This window comes from Aegilops tauschii, chromosome 7 (genome assembly GCF_002575655.3).
Source record: "Aegilops tauschii subsp. strangulata cultivar AL8/78 chromosome 7, Aet v6.0, whole genome shotgun sequence".
Taxonomy (NCBI): domain Eukaryota; kingdom Viridiplantae; phylum Streptophyta; class Magnoliopsida; order Poales; family Poaceae; genus Aegilops; species Aegilops tauschii.
The window spans coordinates 225,148,868-225,167,815 of NC_053041.3; positions in this window are offsets into that span (position 1 = coordinate 225,148,868).

Consider the following 18,948-nt stretch of genomic DNA (forward strand, 5'->3'; position numbering starts at 1 on the left):
CAGCCCCGGCAACCTTGGCTTGCCAGGGTTGGGGTGTCGGTCCGTTTCCTTTCCCCCAAACTGCTCAGCAGAAACGCCCGCGCATCCTGCAAACCAAAAGGAGAGACAGAAGGAACAGAGAGACGCACACTCAACCTCTATGCTATGGGTTACTTGCCGTTAAGCACTATCGACCCTAACAGAGAGAGAGAGACTTAACCTAGCATGCATGCTAAAACTTAGGGCGGTAGCGCTTCATTTATTTATGCTCAGGGTCTGCGCCTGGCTCTGTACATAGGGTTACATGCCTTGCCGGCAAGGATAGTACAAAATGGGGGTTGTCGGGGCTCCCGACAATCGCGCCTTAGGGGTAAAACTTGCGAAGATGTTTGATATTCCAGGAATTGTTCACTGGAATGCCATCTTCGGTCTCCAGGCGGACTGCGTCGGGCCTGGTGACTCGTATTACCCGGTAAGGGCCTTCCCACTTCGGCGTCAACTTGTTTGAATTCTTGGCGGTTGAATTCACCGAAGAACAAGGTCGTCTTCCTCAAGGCTTCGGGCGTGAACCTTGCCGCTATGATAGCGGCGCAAGGCTTGCTAGTAGCGAGCGGCTCGCACAGCAGCCCGAAGATGATCTTCCTCAAGGAGCGTCGCATCCTCTTGGCGCAACTGCTCTTGCTCAAGCTCATCATAAGCGAGCACTCGAGGTGACCCGTATATGAGTTCCGTGGGGAGAACTGCTTCTACCCCGTATACCAGGGCAAAGGGTGTCTTGCCAGTGGCTCGATTTGGCGTCGTTCTGATCGACCAAAGAACCATTGGCAATTCATCAATCCAGCATCTTCCGCACTTGTGCAGCTTGTCAAAAGTTCTGGTCTTGAGGCCCCGCAGCACTTCTGCATTCGCTCTCTCAGCTTGGCCGTTACTTCTGGGATGAGCAACGGAAGCAAAACAAACCTTGCTGCCGAGATCCTGAATGTACTGCATGAAGGTGCGGCTTGTGAACTGTGTGTCGTTGTCGGTGATAACCCTATTGGGCACACCAAAACAACATACTAGCCCCTTGAAGAACTTGATGGCTGACTGTGCCGTCACCGTTCTCACCGGCTCCACCTCCGGCCACTTTGTGAACTTGTCGATTGCGACGTACAAGTACTCAAAGCCCCCGACATCATGGGGAAAGGGGCCCAGTATATCGAGCCCCCAGACCGAAAATGGCCAGGAAAGAGGGATGCTCCGAAGAGCTTGAGCCGGTTGATGAAGCTTCTTTGGATAGAACCGGCACGCTTCACACTTGGTCATTAGTGCCATCGCATCCTGGAGGGCGGTGGGCCAGAAGAAACCTTGTCGGAATGCCTTGCCGGCAAGGGCTCTCGATCCTATGTGGGAGCCACACATGCCTCCATGTATCTCTGCCAACAGCCTTAGTCCGTATTCCCGAGGAATGCAATTCAACTTCACGTCGTTAGGTCTCCTTATGTATAGGGCATCATCCACAAACTGGTACATGCTGGACTGACGGGCTACTTTCTCTGCTTCTTCCTGCTCCTCGGGGAGCTCTCCTGTTTGGAGGAAACGGACGGTGGGCTGCGCCCATGCCGGAGCCTGGGGCTCGACGGCAAGGACTAAAGGCACATCTTCGGCCGTGAAGGTAGCTGCCTCTACGGCCAGGGCTTGAGGCCCTGCCGGGGGTCGCTGCTCTCCGGCAAGCTTGGGACACCCAGCAACGTCCTTGCCGGCAGCTCCTGGGAGCTTAGTGGGAAAGTACTTGCCGGGGGCCGCCTTCCTTCGTTTGCTCATTCCTGCTGATGGTTCAACGGAGGGCTGAGTTAATTGAAGCACAAAGGTACCTGGTTCCACAGGCAACTTGAGGGCAGCGCGTTTTCACAGGTCGTCAGCAATGCCGTTCTCTGCCCGGGGAACATGCTCTGCTTGCAACCCGTCAAAGCGCTCTCCCAACTTCCTCACTTCATCCACATAGGCCTCCATCACCAGGCTCCTGTAATCCTTGTTCACTTGCTTGACGACGAGCTGCGAATCACCTCTGATGATGAGCTTCCTGATTCCGAGGTCTGCCACGATCCTGAGACCGGCCAGCAGTCCCTCGTACTCCGCCGTGTTGTTCGTTGATTTTTCTCGGGGAAAGTGCATCTGGATTATGTACTTGAGGCGCTCTCCGGTGGGTGCGACGAGTAGCACGCTGGCTCTAGCACCTTGGAGTGAGAAAGCTCCATCGAAGTACATAATCCACTCACCGCTCGTCTCCTTGCCGGGAAGGGTGGTCTCTTGAACCTCCTCGTCGGGCATTGCGGTCCATTCTGCTATGAACTCTGCCAAGGCTTGGCTCTTGATCGTTGAAGTACTTTCAAACTTGAGGCCAAAGCTCGACAGCTCCAATGCCCACTCCACAATCCTCCCAGTTGCATCTGGGTTGTGCAAGATTCATTGCAACGGGAGGCGGGTGACAACGGTGATCTCGTGTGCTTGGAAATAGTGGCGCGGCTTTCTCGAGGCCATGAGGAGTCCGAAAAGTAGCTTCAGCAACCAGAATATCTTGACCTAGCCCCCTGCAAGAGGGAACTGACAAAATAAACTGGGTGCCACACCATCTTCTTCTTCTGTTCAACTTCGCCCATCTGCGCGGACTCCGCTTTGCCGGGACCGGGCCTTGCCGAGGGTTCCGCCTTGCCGGCGCCAAGCCCCACTGGGGAGGGCCCCGGTCCATCATCTGACGGCTCCGCTGCTGTCGCTGCTTCTCCCTCGAGTTCCCTCTGTGCCACTAGCGCAGCACTGACCACTTGATTCGTTGCCGCTAAGTACAGCAGCAACGGCTCTTGTGGTTTAGGTGCGACTAGTATCGGCGTGGAGGAAAGGCACCTCTTCAAATCTTGCAGTGCTGCCTCTGCCTCCGGAGTCCACTCTACTGGACCCGCCTTCTTCAAAATTTTGAAGAAGGGGAGGGCGCGCTCAGCAGATTTGGAGATGAACCTACTCAGGGCAGCAACGCAGCCGGCGAGCCTACAGACGTCCTTGACCCGTTTTGGCGCCTCAATCTGCTCAATTGCCTTAATCTTGCCGGGGTTCGCCTCGATCCCACGCTGTGACACAAAGAACCCGAGAAGCTTGCCAGACGGAACGCCGAAGACACACTTCTCAGGGTTCAGCTTGAGGTTGATCTTGCGCAAATTTGCAAATGTTTCTTCTAAGTCTTGCACAAGTGTGGCCCCATCCTTGGTTTTGACCACAATGTCGTCCATATAAGCTTCCATATTTCTATGTAGCTGGGGCTCAAAACCAATTTAGACCGCTCGGGCAAACGTCGAACCAGCACTCTTCAACCCGAAAGGCATTCGTAAAAAATAGTACGTACCACATGGGGTGATGAACGCGGTCTTTTCTTCGTCTTCCTTCATCATGAAGATCTGGTGGTATCCTGAATAGGCATCGAGGAACAACAGCAGGTCGCACCCGGCAGTGGAGTCCACAATCTGATCGATGCGTGGCAGAGGGAAAGGATCCTTTGGACAGGCTTTATTGATATCCGTGTAGTCAATACACAGCCTCCATTTCCCATTTGCCTTACGCACCACCACTGGATTGGCCAACCACGTGGGGTGGTGCACTCCTCTAACCAGGCCTGCCCACTCCAACTTCCTGATCTCTTCGATGATGAACTCTTGTCGCTCCAAAGCTTGCTTCCTGACCTTCTTCTTGACGAGCCGTGCATGAGGATAGACAGCAAGATGGTGCTCAATCACCTCCCTGGGAACGCTGGGGATGTCGGATGCTTGCCATGCAAACACATCGACATTCGCCCGCAGGAAGGCGACGAGCACACTTTCCTATTTGCTGTCGAGGGTGGAGCATATAGTAAAAGCCACGCCCGTGCCGTCCTCCTTGACGGACACCTTCTTGGTTTCCGGTGGTGCAGCCTTGGATTTCTTGCTCTTGCCGGTGGAGCTCTCTGGCACGTCCTCGACGGGAGCGCTGCACTCCGAAGAGGCACGCTTGCCGGAGTGGGTGCCGGAGGTCTTGCCAGAAGAGGCCTCACCGGAAGGGGTCTTGCCAGCCTTCTTCCTTCCCGGGGCTTCAACTACATGAGCAAGTGCCTTGGCGGCAGTTGCTGCAACTGCCTCTTGGTAGAGCTGGTCGACGCAGATGAGCGCGTCTTTCTTGTCAGAGGGGACGGTGATGACGGTCAGCGGCCCCGGCATCTTCAATGTGTTGTAGGCGTAGTGTGACACCGCCATGAACTTGGCCAGCGCGGGGCGGCCAAGGATCCCATTGTATGGCAAGGGGATCTCGGCGACATCGAAAACGATCTTCTCTGTCCTATAGTTCAGCTCGCCCCCAAATGAAACGGGCAGCGTGATTTTACCTTTTGGCTGGCTCCTTCCCGGGTTGACCCCTTGAAACGTGCTCGTCTCCTCGAGATCTCCATCAGGAATCTGCAACCTCTCGATCACATCGGGCGATATCAAGTTCAGACCGGCCCCACCATCGACCAGTACTTTCGTCACCTTGAGGTTGCGTATTGTTGACGAAACCAACAATGGCAAACACCCGACCGCGGTTGTGTGATCAAGGTGGTCCTCGGTGTCGAAAATGATGGGTGTGCGGGACCACTTTAGTGGCTTCTGGGCATCGAACGACGGCTCCGCCGCAGTGACCTCATGCGCCCACTGCTTCAGATGGCGGTGTGAGGTGTGCAGCGAGGCACCACCGTCGACGCACATGGCCTCAGTAGCTTTCTGGAACTCGTGCTCGTCGGACTCGTCGTCCTCGTCATGATCATCATCTTCCTCCTTCTTGTTGCGGCCCCGAGCGGGCCTCTCTTGTTGGTTGTCTTTGCCGTGGCGACCTCCTTGGCCGCCATGCTTCTTGCCGGACCCCTCAGCACCATCCTGACCCTTCTCCTTGTGTCGCCTCTCATATTCAGCTTTTTTGCAAGCAGCTCAACCTGTCGGCAGTTCTGGAGGTCATGGCCCTTGGTGTTGTGGATCTTGCAATATTGCTTGTCGGAGCCCCCCGGCTTGTCGGCGACCGCCAAGGCCCGGCAGGCGGCGCATCCGGCAACCTCCTTGCCAGGGTCGTCAGCCTTGGCCTACTTGGCGGCGCCGGGGTCGCCGGATCCCTCAACAGCAAGCACAGTCTTGCCCTTACGCTTCCTGTTGAAGTGCCGGCCCTTCTTTGTCGGGGTGGCGGCGTCTTCGTCAGTGGAATCGGTTTCCGCGCCGGCGTCCTCGTCGGGGTACTTCCTTCCTTCTTCAGCCCGAGCACATATATCAGCCAGAACATAAAGTTCGGCTACATCCCTAACCTTGTTCATCGCCAGCTCTTCACGCATCTTGCGGTTGCGTACGTTCTGATGGAATGCACTGATGACAGCGGCGGGATGAACATCTGGGATGGTGTACTGCACGCGGCTGAATCTTTGTATGTACTTACGCACGGACTCGCCATCCTTCTAGGGGATGACATGCAAGTCATTTGCCTGGCCAGGAGATTGGTGGCCTCCGGTAAAGGCGCCAACAAACTCATGGCACAGATCTGACTAGGAAGAGATGGAGTCCACTGGCAGGTGCATCAACCACGACATGACGTTGGGCTTAAGTGCCAACGGAAAGTAGTTGGCGAGCACCATATCGTCGCGAGCCCCGGCGGCTTGCATCGCGATGGTGTAGATGCTGAGGAACTCTGACGGGTGAGTCTTGTCGTTGTACTTTTCCCCAACATCAGGCTTGAATGTGCGGTGGGAGGGCCACTGGAACTGCCGCAGCTCTCGGGTAAAGGCTGGACAACCCACCTCGTAAGGTAGGTCGCCGGAGCCTCCCGGCGCTGGGTGGTCCATAGTAGGCCTCGCGCGTCAATCCGACTGATGGCGCATCTCTCGTCGTCGCTTGATGGTGGTTCGAGCATCTTCCTGGGCCCGCTCTCAAAGGACTTGGCGTTGGTCGCGGCGGGCTCGCGGGTCGGATGACGCCATAGAAATGTCGTCGCGTGCGTCAGCCCGGTGAACCAGCGGATGCTGACGCGGCCACAGGGGAGGAGAGTGCACCGTGGTCGTGGCATCCCCGGCCCTCCCACCGCCGGCACGCATCGGCTCGATAGAACGCTGGCACGAGGGGCCCACCGAGAGTGGCCCATCTTTGTTGGCAAAGCTGACAAGGCTTCGAATGGTGGCTCTCCACTCGTCGAGTTTCTCCGCAGTAGGGGGAAATCTGGGAGCAGTTGCACGCGCGCCAGCGCTTCTGCTGGCGTGGGCGACGGCGAGAGCTGCGTAGACCGTGACGCGCTTTGACTCCTAACCAGGTTAGAAGGGGCTCTGTCACGGTCTCGTGGTCGCACGCCGCTTCTGCCGGCGTTCGGGCGCGCACGCCGGCCTGGTGCCTCCTGCGAGTGGTGCACAGGGCTCTTTTCACGGTGGTGCCCAGGGGCTCCGGCATCGGGGTGCCGCTCACCGCGCGCGGCCTGGGAAGGCCGCGGCACGGGTGCCAGCTGGGGCGCCGTAGAGTTTGCCGCGCCGCCCGTGGGTTGCACGGCCCCGCCCCCGGACCCAGCAGTGTGCGGCTCGTCGTCTCGGATTCGAACGACGCCTCTCGCCTGGCGATCGCCAGAGTGTCGTGGATGCTCGTGGGCCACGTCTCCGGCCCCATCCGTGGCCACCCGGTCGCCTGCCCGCGCTGGCGCGGATGGGCTGGCTCTGGGCGACCCGATCGTCGTCGTCCCCTTTCTCTTGGGGGGCATGGTGATGATGAAGTGATGCGCTGACCTTCAAACTGGATTATCAAAGCTTGCACCCCCTACCTGGTGCGCCAAAGATGTCGATGGAAACGACACCTATGGGATCACGGGGAATCCCTTCTACGGTCGGCGGGCACGGGGCTGTGGAAAGAGCGGGTTTAAGAGATCAACACGGGAAATTTATCCAAGTTCGGGCCGCGACTGATGTGTAATACCCTACTCCTACTGGTTTGTGTTTATCTGGTGTTCTTGGACTAGCTACAAAGCATGTAGCGTCCAAAAAGTCCGAATCCTCTCACAGTACGCCGGGGGCCTCCTTTATAGTCGAAGGGGCTGCCACAGTGGCACACAGGAGGTGGAAAGTTGTACAATAGTCAAGTTTATCTCTGGCACCGTAGGACAAAATGCATTAAATGCGCCAGTTAGGTGTCCTCTTTATCGGGGACGTCAACGAGGCCCGTCCCGTCCGTCGCCGCTTCGCCTTGCTCCGACACGCGTCCAGGCCAATGAGGCATGCAGCGCCATGTAGGCGGGCAGGCTGCTGAGCTGGTGTGGTGGCAAGGTCTTTACGAAGATCTGCATTCCACCACGGAGGTGCTTTGACTAGTTGGCTTAGGAGCCACGTACTTCCACGTGGGTATCTGCTTAGTTGGTGGGTTGGCCACTGAGCGGGGGTGGCGACGGGGCGGCAAGGCCTTGCCGCGGTCTTGCTGATATTCCCACCAAGGGTCTTGCCGAGGCCTCGTGGGCACCCTCAGCAAGAGTCTTGCCGGGGTCTCGTGGGTATCTTCGGCAGGAGCCTTGCCGGGGCCTCATGGGCATCCTCGGCAAGGAGACTCGTTGTTGTCTAGTTTCCTGGTTCCTATCTAGGCCTCACAGGCCCTTTGTCTTCACAAAGATTTGCATGCCACCATGGAGGCGCCTCCCGAGCCTTGGTTCCAATGTGATTGATGGCGTCGGAACTCTTAGACTCAAGGGTGGCAGCCTCGTTGGTGTTGGGTAAGTTGCCCCGGCAAGGGCCTTGCCGGGGGAGTTTCACCTTGCCCCTCTGCTCTTCATGCTCCTGGTCTTGAGCATGGTCTGGTAGTCTTGTGACTTTGCTTCCTCTTCTGTCCCGCCAAGCGTGGCCACAGGCGTGTGGCTGCGACTGCTCGCGCACAAGTCAAGGGGTACAAAAAGGACCCCCATTTTTGTACACCGACACGGTGGGTGGTCGGGGGCCAAGCGATGCGCGTTTCTCTCGTACGTACGTGCGTGTGTGGAGGCGTTGGGCTCTAACTGAACCCGAGCGATTGCACTGCAGGCTACGTGTTACTGAACCCGAGCGATCGATCGATCCCTTGCTGTTAACTGAACCCGAGTGATTCCTTCGCTACTGCTGCTAACTGAAGCCAATCGATGCTACCTCTAGATGAACAGTGAGCATTGTTGGGGGGTTTGGATGAACAGTTCCCGGTGGGGGATTTGATGAACAGGACCCCGTGGTAGTAGAGGCCGTTGCCGCTGGGTGAACAGTACCCCAATCAATCGAGCCGGTGGAGGGGTGGATGAACAGGACCCCGTGGAGGGCTGGATGAACAGGACGACCCCGTGGAGGGCTAGTTGAACAGTAGCCGGTGGAGGGCTGGATGAACAGTAGCCCATGGAGGGGTGCTTGAACAGGACTCCGTGGAGAGGGCTGGTTGAACAGTAGCCGGTGGAGGAGCGCGCGGTGGAGGCTGGATGAACAGGAGCCCGTGGATGAACAGTCGCAGGTGGAGGCTAGAGGAGGTCGACGGTGGATGAACAGGAGCCCGTGGAGGCTGGAGGAGGTCGACGGTGGAGATGAACAGTATCTCGTGGAGTCCCATTTTGCGGTACGCCACACCCCTCCCGATGAACAGGACCCCCGTTTCTACCGTAGTGCTCGAACACAAGTCTGTTTCCTTTGTTTTGTGGTACGCCACACCCCTCCCGGTCAACAGGACCCCGTTTCGACCGTAGGAGGTCCGTTTCCTCAGTTTTGCGGTACGCCAGACCCCTCCCGATGAACAGCATCCCATTTTGACCGTGGCCGGTCGAACACAAGGCCGTTTCCTCCATTCTGCGGTACACCAGGCCTCGTTTCCATCGGTTGTTCCGTCCAAGCCGGTTGGCTCCCGATGAACACGACGATGATGCAGTTTCTCCGTTCCGACCCAGCCATGTACACGAGCCCTGGCCATACGTATGTGCGAGTAGGCGTTCGAGACCCCGCCCGTATGTACGTATGTGGCCGTATTTTCTTTCTTGCACCCTGGCCACTGTACGTACGTGTACATGCTACGTGCGCGCCTCTACTATGACACGTGCCCTTCCTTACACGGCCATGGTTCATCGCTATAGCCCGCAGACAGACCGATCGACCAGTATGTACGTACACGTTCGCGACCAGAATGACAACGCTACGTACGCTTCGACCGGGTGGGTCCCAACTGTCAGGCACTTCCTTGCATGCGAAGATGTAGCTGGTGGGTCCCAGCAGTCAGGGGGCGAATCATTTTTTTGCCCGTAATATGGACGCACTTCCTTGCGTGCAAAGATGTAGCTGGTGGGTCCCAGCAGTCAGGGGGAGAAAACATTATTTTTTAGGGTAAAAAGGATGCAGTTGCATGCATGCGTCCATGGGCGTGGTGCGTCCCCACTGTCAGCCTCTCACGTACAGTCATCTTCCGATGACTCTCGGTTGTTCACAATGTTGACCACACCATGCTGAGCGCACCAAGGCCGGTGTACGACGGCAAGGCCCCAGACTGGAACGACCCAGAGATGGGGAAGACGCGGAAGTGGAGTCGCAGATGGAGAGGAGTGGGAAACTTGACTGGTTCAGGTGCGCGGCAGCACTGCCGCCCACGGAAGACAGGAGCAAGAATACAGAGGTTGAAGAAGGAGCACGGCTGTTGGATTAACATCCAACGGTCCAGCTGCTAGAATCATTTGTTGATTAAGTTGACAAATCCCTGCGTACACGTCTGCTTAGTAGGCCCACAAGTCAGCCACCAAATCTGTCGGGTCCCAGCTGTCATCGGGAGGAATGATTTTTTCGCATAACAAGGAGGCACTTCCTTCCATGCGAAGATACAACCGGTGGGTCCCAGCTGTCAGGGGGAGGAAATAGCTTAATAAGGAGGAACTTTCCTTGCATGCGACCATGGACCTCGTGGGTCCCAGCCGTCAGGCTCTCCACGTACAGTCCTCTTCCGATGACTCTCGTATGTTGACCACGTCGTGCCGAGCACAGCGAGGCGATGGACGACGGCGAGGCCCCAGACTGGAACGACCCGGAGATGGGGAAGACACGGCAGTGGAGTCGCAGATGAAGAGGAGTGGGAAACTTGAATGGTTCGGGTGCGGGGTGGGCCTACACTCGGCAGAGAATAACAGGAGGTGCGGAGTGGAGGGATGGCCTGGCCGTCGGCGGGGTAGCGTTTCGCTGAGGTGTGCAAAACAACGCCGCTGGACGCCGGAGGCTGGAGCAGGCGGTCCCGGCAGCGCTGGGGGAAGAAGACGAGAGATTGAAGAAGAATGCCGACCGTTGGATGTAAATCCAACGCCTTCTTAGGCTTCAACCTACTGGCCCACATGTCAGCCAGTCCATTTGTTTTTAGTCCATTTGGTGGGCTGGGTGAAACAATGATGTAGCATCTATGCAGCCTGTTTATATATATGGTAGAATTTAAAGCCCATTTGCATTTTCTCGAAATCCGCGGACTTGCTGGGCTGGGTGAAAATATCATGTTGGGCTAGACGGAGAAATGTTATGAAAACATAAACACATGATTGCACGTCTATTACTGCATTGGTCAGTAAAATCTTTGCAAGCTTATGTACGCAATCACTAGGAGTTAACTTGCCAAGTTATATATAAACAATTATTATTATTATTTTGTAGGAACTTTCAACTTATGAAATAAAATATCATTTTAATTTGATGATTTAATAGTACATGGGGTATTATTATTTTTTAGGCTAGACGCGGGACAGTTGAGTTGGTTCTAGGGAAAAGTACTGGGAGAAAACTCAGTTTACATCGAAAAAGAAAGTGGGAGAAAATTCAGATATAGGATTAATGAAAACGAAAAATAAAGGAAGTGGGAAGGTCTATAAAATGGTTGGACGAACGACAGGTTTAACGGAACCTTATGTTGTTTCTATTATATATATGTAATAAAATAAGATATAAAAATAGGTACAGTTTTGCATTCTTATAGAAAACATAGGTTCAGTTTTGCATTCTTGTAGAAAAATAGAACTGAGCTGTGCATCATCTTGAAAGAACAAACATAACTTGGGCTGCTGATGTTATAGACAAGCTAGGTTGGGAGGCCCAGAGGCCGCTTGATACCTGCTGGATCCAAAAAATGTTGAAACATGTCGTGGGTTGCCCATGTTAAACAACAAAACCTAGGCCATGGACCTGGTGGGCCCAGGACTATCAGCCTCTCGACGAACAGTTGTCTCCCCATTCCTCTTGTTCTGCTGACCATGTTGGGAACGAAAGATGGCGGCGCCGCGGCGAGAGCACCAAGGCAGAGGACGACGTCGAGACCTCGGACCGAACGACCCAGAGCGGGGGAAGATGCAGGCGGAGGGGAGTACGAGGGTTGACTTGTTTGGGTGCTGGGTGGGCCGGTGGAGCTGCCGCCGCCGAACAATGGTGTGGGAGTAGAGGGATGGCCTGGCCAACGCCATAGGCTATGATGGCAAGCCGCTGTATAGGAAGAGGACGAAAGATTGAACAAAATAAAGAAATGCAAAACTAGTTGGTAAAGGTCCCTTATGTCTGTGTACGAGACCTTCTGGGTCCACCTGAGAAGGGGAATATGTTGGGAGGAAGGACATTCAAAGCACGGCAGCCGAGTGAACTAGTTACATACATAAGCAAATAGCCACTAAAAAAAGCAAACATGTTAATGGATTCTTAAAAGAAATATTTCGGACAAAACAGATAATTACGACACATAGGCTAATGCATGAAACACTCAGATGATAAAGGTACTTATAAACAGATAAAGTACAACATCTAGACCTTCCTGGCACGCTTGATCATGACGTTGCGGCTGTCCGTGTACTCGTCGGTTACGGGAAGCAGACACGCCCTCATGTCCAAGATCCGCCTGTACATGTCGTAGCATGCATGTGCGTCCTTGGCCCCGTAGGTTATGTAGGCTAGATTCATAGGCACCTCCCACGTGTTCAGGTCCTTGGTATCATTGTCTTCTTTCATGTTGGCGTATCAGGGGTCGATGATGGTCTCGGCGAGGTCAACCACGGAGTCCTTCTCCTGCCCGTTGCCGATGATCTTGTATTGCTTCTGGATGTCGACAAGCTTGTTGCACCAGATGGCTGAATCGTCACGTTCTTCCTTCTCTCCACCGTAGCGAAGGTGTAGTCGACGCTGCCGATGAAATGGGCAAATGCTCCAGAACCTCTGATGGCCCTACAACAGTGGTAGATGAGAACCTTGTCCCGCACACATACCTGGGCGACGGCGATCCGCTGGTCCCTGTCAGGAGACGAATGGATGGGCACAAGGTCTAGTCCTGCGACCTTGTGATTTCTCGTCCTGTAGGTACTGCTTGAACTCGGCGTGGCAGAGCTTCACTGTGTCCGGATCGTTGGTGTACATCACATTCAACTTGGTGCAGCCATAGGACTGAATGGCGAACTCAAAGGTGAACTCCTTGCTGAAGTCCATATCCAAAAGGCTCACCCCTCAGATCGCCATTGGAGTCTCTTCAAGTGAATGAGTGGGTAGGCGGCAGCAGTTCGTTTTTGAGCTCTTGGGGAACTGGATTCAACAGTAAACTGAGTGTGTACATGTGACAACAGTTACTACCCCTCCCTCGCCCGCTGCACGCCCGGCAGAATATGCACCCTCGGCGCATTCAAATGCCTCCATTAAGAAACCTACTCCGGCCACACGTCGGTTCACGAGCGGGTCTTGTCACGACCGGTTTTCCAATAAAAATGTTTATTGAGAGACCGATCCCTTTTACGGACCAGTAGAGAAGAATTCCTTCTTACTGGTAGACAAAATCTTGATCACAGAAGAAAATACCAGGAGTACTGAATATAATACAAGGTTGAGCGGAGACTGCTCAACAATTTTATTACACGCACGCCAGTAAAACATAAAGGCGGATAGGGTGGCATAACTACTAACTCACGATAAAAGCGGTGGTGGAAAATATCACAGCGAAGTGGGTGGTATGACTCCTGAAAACTAACAGCTCTTCGAGCGTCGGAGTGAGGCTCGAGGATACTTATTACGGGTGGTGGAAGCGTATATGATACAAGTGACCAATATCCAGGATCGCACGGGACTGACTGGGATTCCTCTAGGCGTCGGACTCACTATCAAACTCTTCATCCAAGAGATCGCCTTCGTCAACATCTGGCCAAATCAACAAGCCAGGTGAGTACTATGAAAGTACTCTCAAGACAGTTCGGACATAAGATATAACAAATGTGAACATGATGCATATGAACAGATCAACGAGCACACTCAGACAACGAGATAATAATGCATGGGAAAATAAAGGGAAGTCGGGCGGTAGTCCTCCCGAAATCCCAAAGTAAATGCTGAGGGCCAAACGAGTGTCTGAAACACTCCTCGAGAGGAAAATACAAGAATAACAATGCCGCAGTCGGGCGTCAAGGCGACACCACATAAAGGGCTTATAATAGAATATAAAAGACAGTGCGTGCCACAGTCGGACGTCTGAGCGACATCACATAAAGGGCTTATATTGAAAGAATAAAATAACAGTGCATGCCACAGTCGAACGTCTGAGCGACATCACATAAAGGGCTTATATCAAAAGTAAAATAACAGGAGTGCCACAGTCGGACGTCTGAGCGACATCACATAAAGGGCTTATACCATAACATAATAATTCAGTAGTTCAAGAATATAAATCATTCCCAGTACGAGATAATGAAAGGTTGGTCCATCCACAGGAATAACAATTTAAACTGGGTTTACCACTCAAGCTCGTTTACCGGGGATTATACCATGAGAATCTGACATAGATATGGATACACGGGTCACGGTCTTTGACCATGGATACGATGACTCGGAAGGATTTGACTCTGCAGAGTTTGTACTTTAACCACAGTCAACGGATTTCAGTAGTCACGGGGGACTAGTTCCGTTTACGGTGTTTTGGAAGAAACACATCTAACCAGTACACACCCATTCAACATTCCGAAGCCGGGAATCACCCTCGGCAACGTTCAAGAAAAAACTTGAGACGGGGAGGCTACAACCTCGCGTAGCATGGGATCAAATTTATATACGCGCGCTCTAAGGGGTGCCCCCCTCTCGGTCCCAACCGGAAACACCCATGCCCCCTCACCGGATGACTGGCTTTAATCTAGGGCCATGGAACCCTCATCCCGGCCCCTCTATTTGGTGTGTACACGGAAAGAGGTTACCAACTTACTAAACCATATTCTTGGCAGAAAACATGTGGCGGCACGGAAAGGGAAGGACGATAACGTGACTCAGTCCATGTTAACGTCGGAGTTTATCAGACATCGTAAGGCTGGCATGCTACCACAATACCACCTTACTGCCTTTCATGTCACCACATGACTAGGCCATCTCTCATCAGAGATCACAGTAATTTCGGAACTCACGGATAGTTGCCTCACATGCAACGAGATACTCACCGATGCTCATATGCCATGCACAACCATTCAAGCAAACATGCAAAACACCTATGATATCAAAGGTTCAAACATGCTTGCCTGGTTCAGAGAAGTCGGAGTCTAGCTCGGCGAAGTTCGCGGCTCCGTCACCTTTTCCGGAACCTACGGTATAGCGAAAATGTATACTAGCGTGAAAACCAACGCGTGCATAAAAGTTGTTCCAAAAAATTTCCAAATAAATACTATAAAAAACTAGACAAAAATATAAGACTGTTAGAAAAAGAATCACTCAAAAATAACTTTTTATTAAAAAGTTATAAGGGTTTTAGTCCAGGGACTAATCTGTGATGAAACAGAAAAGAACCAGGGACTTAACTGAGAAAACAGAAAACGGTTCGAAGAGAAACGCGCCAGCCCACAGAGAAAACGTACTTGCCCGAAGGCGCCAACAGAAAACGCTTCGGGGGGGAGAAAGAAGAGAGGCTGACGTGGGGGTCCCACATGTCATGTTTAAATCCTCGCCGGCGCCCGAAGACTGCGGTGGTCGCCGGCGTTGAACCACGGCGAGACAGGGAGATCGGAGTGTACCAAGAGATTCAGCGTGTTCTTCCGCGTCGGTGGGTGGTGGACTGGGTCGTCGGAGAGCACCACGTCGACGGCGACACTTTCTCCGGCGGACGGCGGCTCGGGTGATGGTGGGGAACTCCGGTGGGTGCTGCAAACTCCGAATTGAAGCGCGGGTCAGGGAAGTGGATGCATAAGGAAGCTACTGGCAAGAGTTGAGGGGTGGAGGTGCACGCACGGGAGCGAATCAAGCTGGATCCCGTGGCGGGTCGCGGCGGCCAGAGTTGGGGAAGAAGGCTCCCTCGGGGCTCTTCCAGTGGCTAGGCGTGGTGTTGGAGGTGTGCAGAGGTGGTGTGGGTTCGAGTTGGAGCTCGGGGCCTCTATTTATAGGCGGTTCGAGGGGGTGGCCGTGAACGGGATCGCTCCGGCGAGCAATTACGGCGAGGCAATGGCTTGGCAGGGAGCTTAAGTGGCCAGGCAGCATCAGGGAGGTGTACTGGTGCCGTTCCCTCGCTAATCTTGGTCGGTCTTGGCGTAATGGCGCCGGTCCTCGACAGGGTGGCCGTACGGGCACGGCGGCGGCAGAGAGCGCGCTCCGCGCCCAGCGGTTCACGACGAGGGTGGCAGCGCGCACTGGGGAGTGGACGGCCACGCGGCGACCTCCAGTGGCTTGGGCGGCGTTGGACGGCGCCGTCTGCGCTGCGCCTCTCTCTAGTGGCCGCAAAGCCGCCGCTGCCGTCAGTCACGGGGCAGCGCACCTCCTCCTGCTCGTCGCCGACGCCCGCAACCTTCCAGGCGCTCGTGCGGTGCAGAGGACAAGAGGGAGGGACAGGAAGCACGGCGACGCCGGGGTACTGGCGAGATCGACAACGGACACTGAAGAAACGACAGTAGTTTCAGACACTGTTAACTGAACTTGACTGAACATTATAGAAACAGTGTCCAGCAGGTGTTCAATGAAATGATTTGGCAAGAAGAAAAAATTTCCTGGAGCTGGGACTTGGTGAGGTGACCTCTCAAAGCACCCAGAGGTTGTTTGATTTTTCTCAGATTTTTAGGAGAAGAATTTAAATGAATTTCCTCAAATTTGGCAAATCTGGTCCAAACTTGCAGCAAGTATAGTTTGAAAATTTTGAACTGGAGACCAGTGGATCTTCATGGATCCTGGTTGAGGGCTCAAAGGACTAGGTAGGGGAATTGGTTTGGAGACAAAACTCAAAGCAGAAAGAGTAGCTCCTTTGTAAATCTCCAAGGATCAAGATAGAAGGCAGAAATTGTTTTTGATAAGAAGTAAATGGAAATAAATATATGGAGAGGCTCAACTTGCTGGTTTTGAAGTACATCATGATCCAAAGGTGAGGAAAGGCTTAGGAGAGTGGATTTCCACTTAGGTCATGGCAAGAGAGATTTTTGAAAGTGGGAAAAAGGATCACTCAAATACCATAGGGCCATTTAAAATATTTTTCAAAAGAAATTTTTCCCAAGTGAAAAGCATTTGGTTTTGAGTCCAAATAAAACTGGCAAACCACCAAGACCAAAATCAAGTCTTGGTGAATCAAATAAAACACTTGCCATAAAGAAAGTTTTTGAGAGGGTGGGTTCTTTAGAAGAAAATTTAAATACCCTCCTCAAATAAAAATAAAAGTTTGAAAAAAATCCAATTAAAAATTTTGGGTGTCACAGGTCTGTATTGGTACCGTAATCACAAGAGTTAGTGCTCACTTTACTTAAATTTAATTAGCTTTAATAGAAATTTATACTTAAAACAAGCAATGCATTGGCTCGTTCTATCAGTGCCACACGATCAACATGCACAACAATTAGGATTATTATTCTCAGGACGCACACGATCAGCACATTTGTCGCACTTTCACACAGATAATACTACCAAGTTTGAACTGTTTGTTATGGTTGTTGTCCTCTGCATCATCATGCCGTGTTTCCCAGCTTGCAAGATTCAGAACCAACAAATAAGATCCAAATAATAAGTACAACAAAGATGTCTACACATCTCATTGATTCCCAGCTTGCAAGATTCATAACCAACAAATAAGATTCAAATAATAAGTACAACAAATATACCTACACATCTCATTGATTCCCAGCTTGCAAGATTCAGAACCAACCCATTAGAGCCTTTTGATAAAGTGAATATCGGGATTAAATCCATCTTGGCTAGCCGTGTCATACAACCGAAGAACTTGGCGAATGCTCTTGGCCGTCACAACATCTGTAGTTGAGTATTCCTATTTGCATAGCACAAACAAGAAGAGCATGATTACTATAATATTGGCACTCCTTGAACTCAACCTGCAACTCCACTCGGATGAGGCCTGCCTGGAGTTCCATGATTCAATTCATGCGCCTTTTTCTGCAGTTCACCTGAAATGAAGAAAAGATTGCATCATTCAGCTAGCAAGAAGTACTTGCTCTCGTGAGTTGGCAGGTTCTTTTTTAGTAGTTGCACTGAAATTGAGGAACATTAAGGTTGGCTGTCCGGCTCATGTAAGGTGCAACTATAATTTGCTTATCCTTTTGTGCAGTTCCACTAAAATAAAGTGCCATTGTGGTGACAGTGACAGATCATCTTGCAAAGGCTAATAAAATGTTGCACGAGATTACCAGCAGAACTTGACGGAGATTTTGGAAACTCCAATCACCATTTTGTGCAGTTCCACCAAAATTGAGAGATGTTGCCCACGTGACATTTTAGTTGAACTGCACAAGACACTCATTCCAAAAAAAGTGTTTTGTGCAGTTCACCAAAAGGTCACAATAGCAACAAGGTGAAATGGATATCCCTATCTGCACAAAAAGATAGAAAGTAAACAGTTGCTGGTCAATAAGAATATACGAAACATACACGAAATGAAAAGAAGCATCTTAATTATGTTCATGGTAATCACGCAAGGATAGTAGAAATTTTAAAATGTTAATGCTTCATGTTACCGGAAGCATTATGATCAACAATGACATTCATCAAATATGGGATTACTTTAATGGTGGAATTGCTTGTTTACCAGATACAGTAAATCAACAACAGCTAAAGAGTTGGTTTAAGGGCATGGGACAGTGGGGACACCAGGACACTCAGCAGAGTAAAGGAGCAACTTACTTATCATACTGGGGAAAACAGCAGGAGTACCATTTGTAACACAATTTAATTGCATCTTATCACTGGAGGCATTAGATTAACAATAACACTGGTTAGACATGTCCCTAAGGTAACAGTGTGATCGCATTACATGCGCCCTTACATTAGCAACAGCAAAAGGTTGGTATAAGGACATGCGACAGTGGACACATCAGCACAATGTACCTACAAGGAGGCATAAAGTGGTGATGTCGAGTTTGTTCATGCTATGTGAGGGCAGCAAATCTAACCCTGGAGACATTTTACTATGTGAGGGCAGCAAACTTAATCCTGGAAACCTTTTACTATGTGAGGGCAGCAAATCTAATCCTGGAGACCTTTTACTATGTGAGGGCAGCAAATCTAATCCTGGAGACCTTTTACTATGTGAGGGCAGCAAATCTAATCCTAAGACCTTTTATTATGTGAGGACAGCAATTCTAATCCTGGAGACCTTTTACTATGTGAGGGCAACAAATCTAATCCTGGACATACTCTGTTGACTTGTCCACCCGCCGCAACTTTCTATCCTTTTTTTCAACCAATACTAGATATGTTCCTTATCCAGTTTGTACCATGTTTTCCCATTATTTCCCTTTTCAACCAAGAGACTGGTTAGGTATCCGGTCTCTACTACTTTCACCATATTATTTCCTCTTTGAATCAAGTCCTAGATTCATGCTACAACTCTCCCCCCTTTCTTCGTTGTTTGAACAAAGTCCTAGATTCGAATGCATGAAGTAGCTTTACCTCCAATAATATAAAAATGTAGGTGGCTTTGGAAGAGCTTATGGGAGTAGAAAAAGATGCACATGCAGACACGTGGGGAGCTGGGGCGGTAGAGCAAGGCC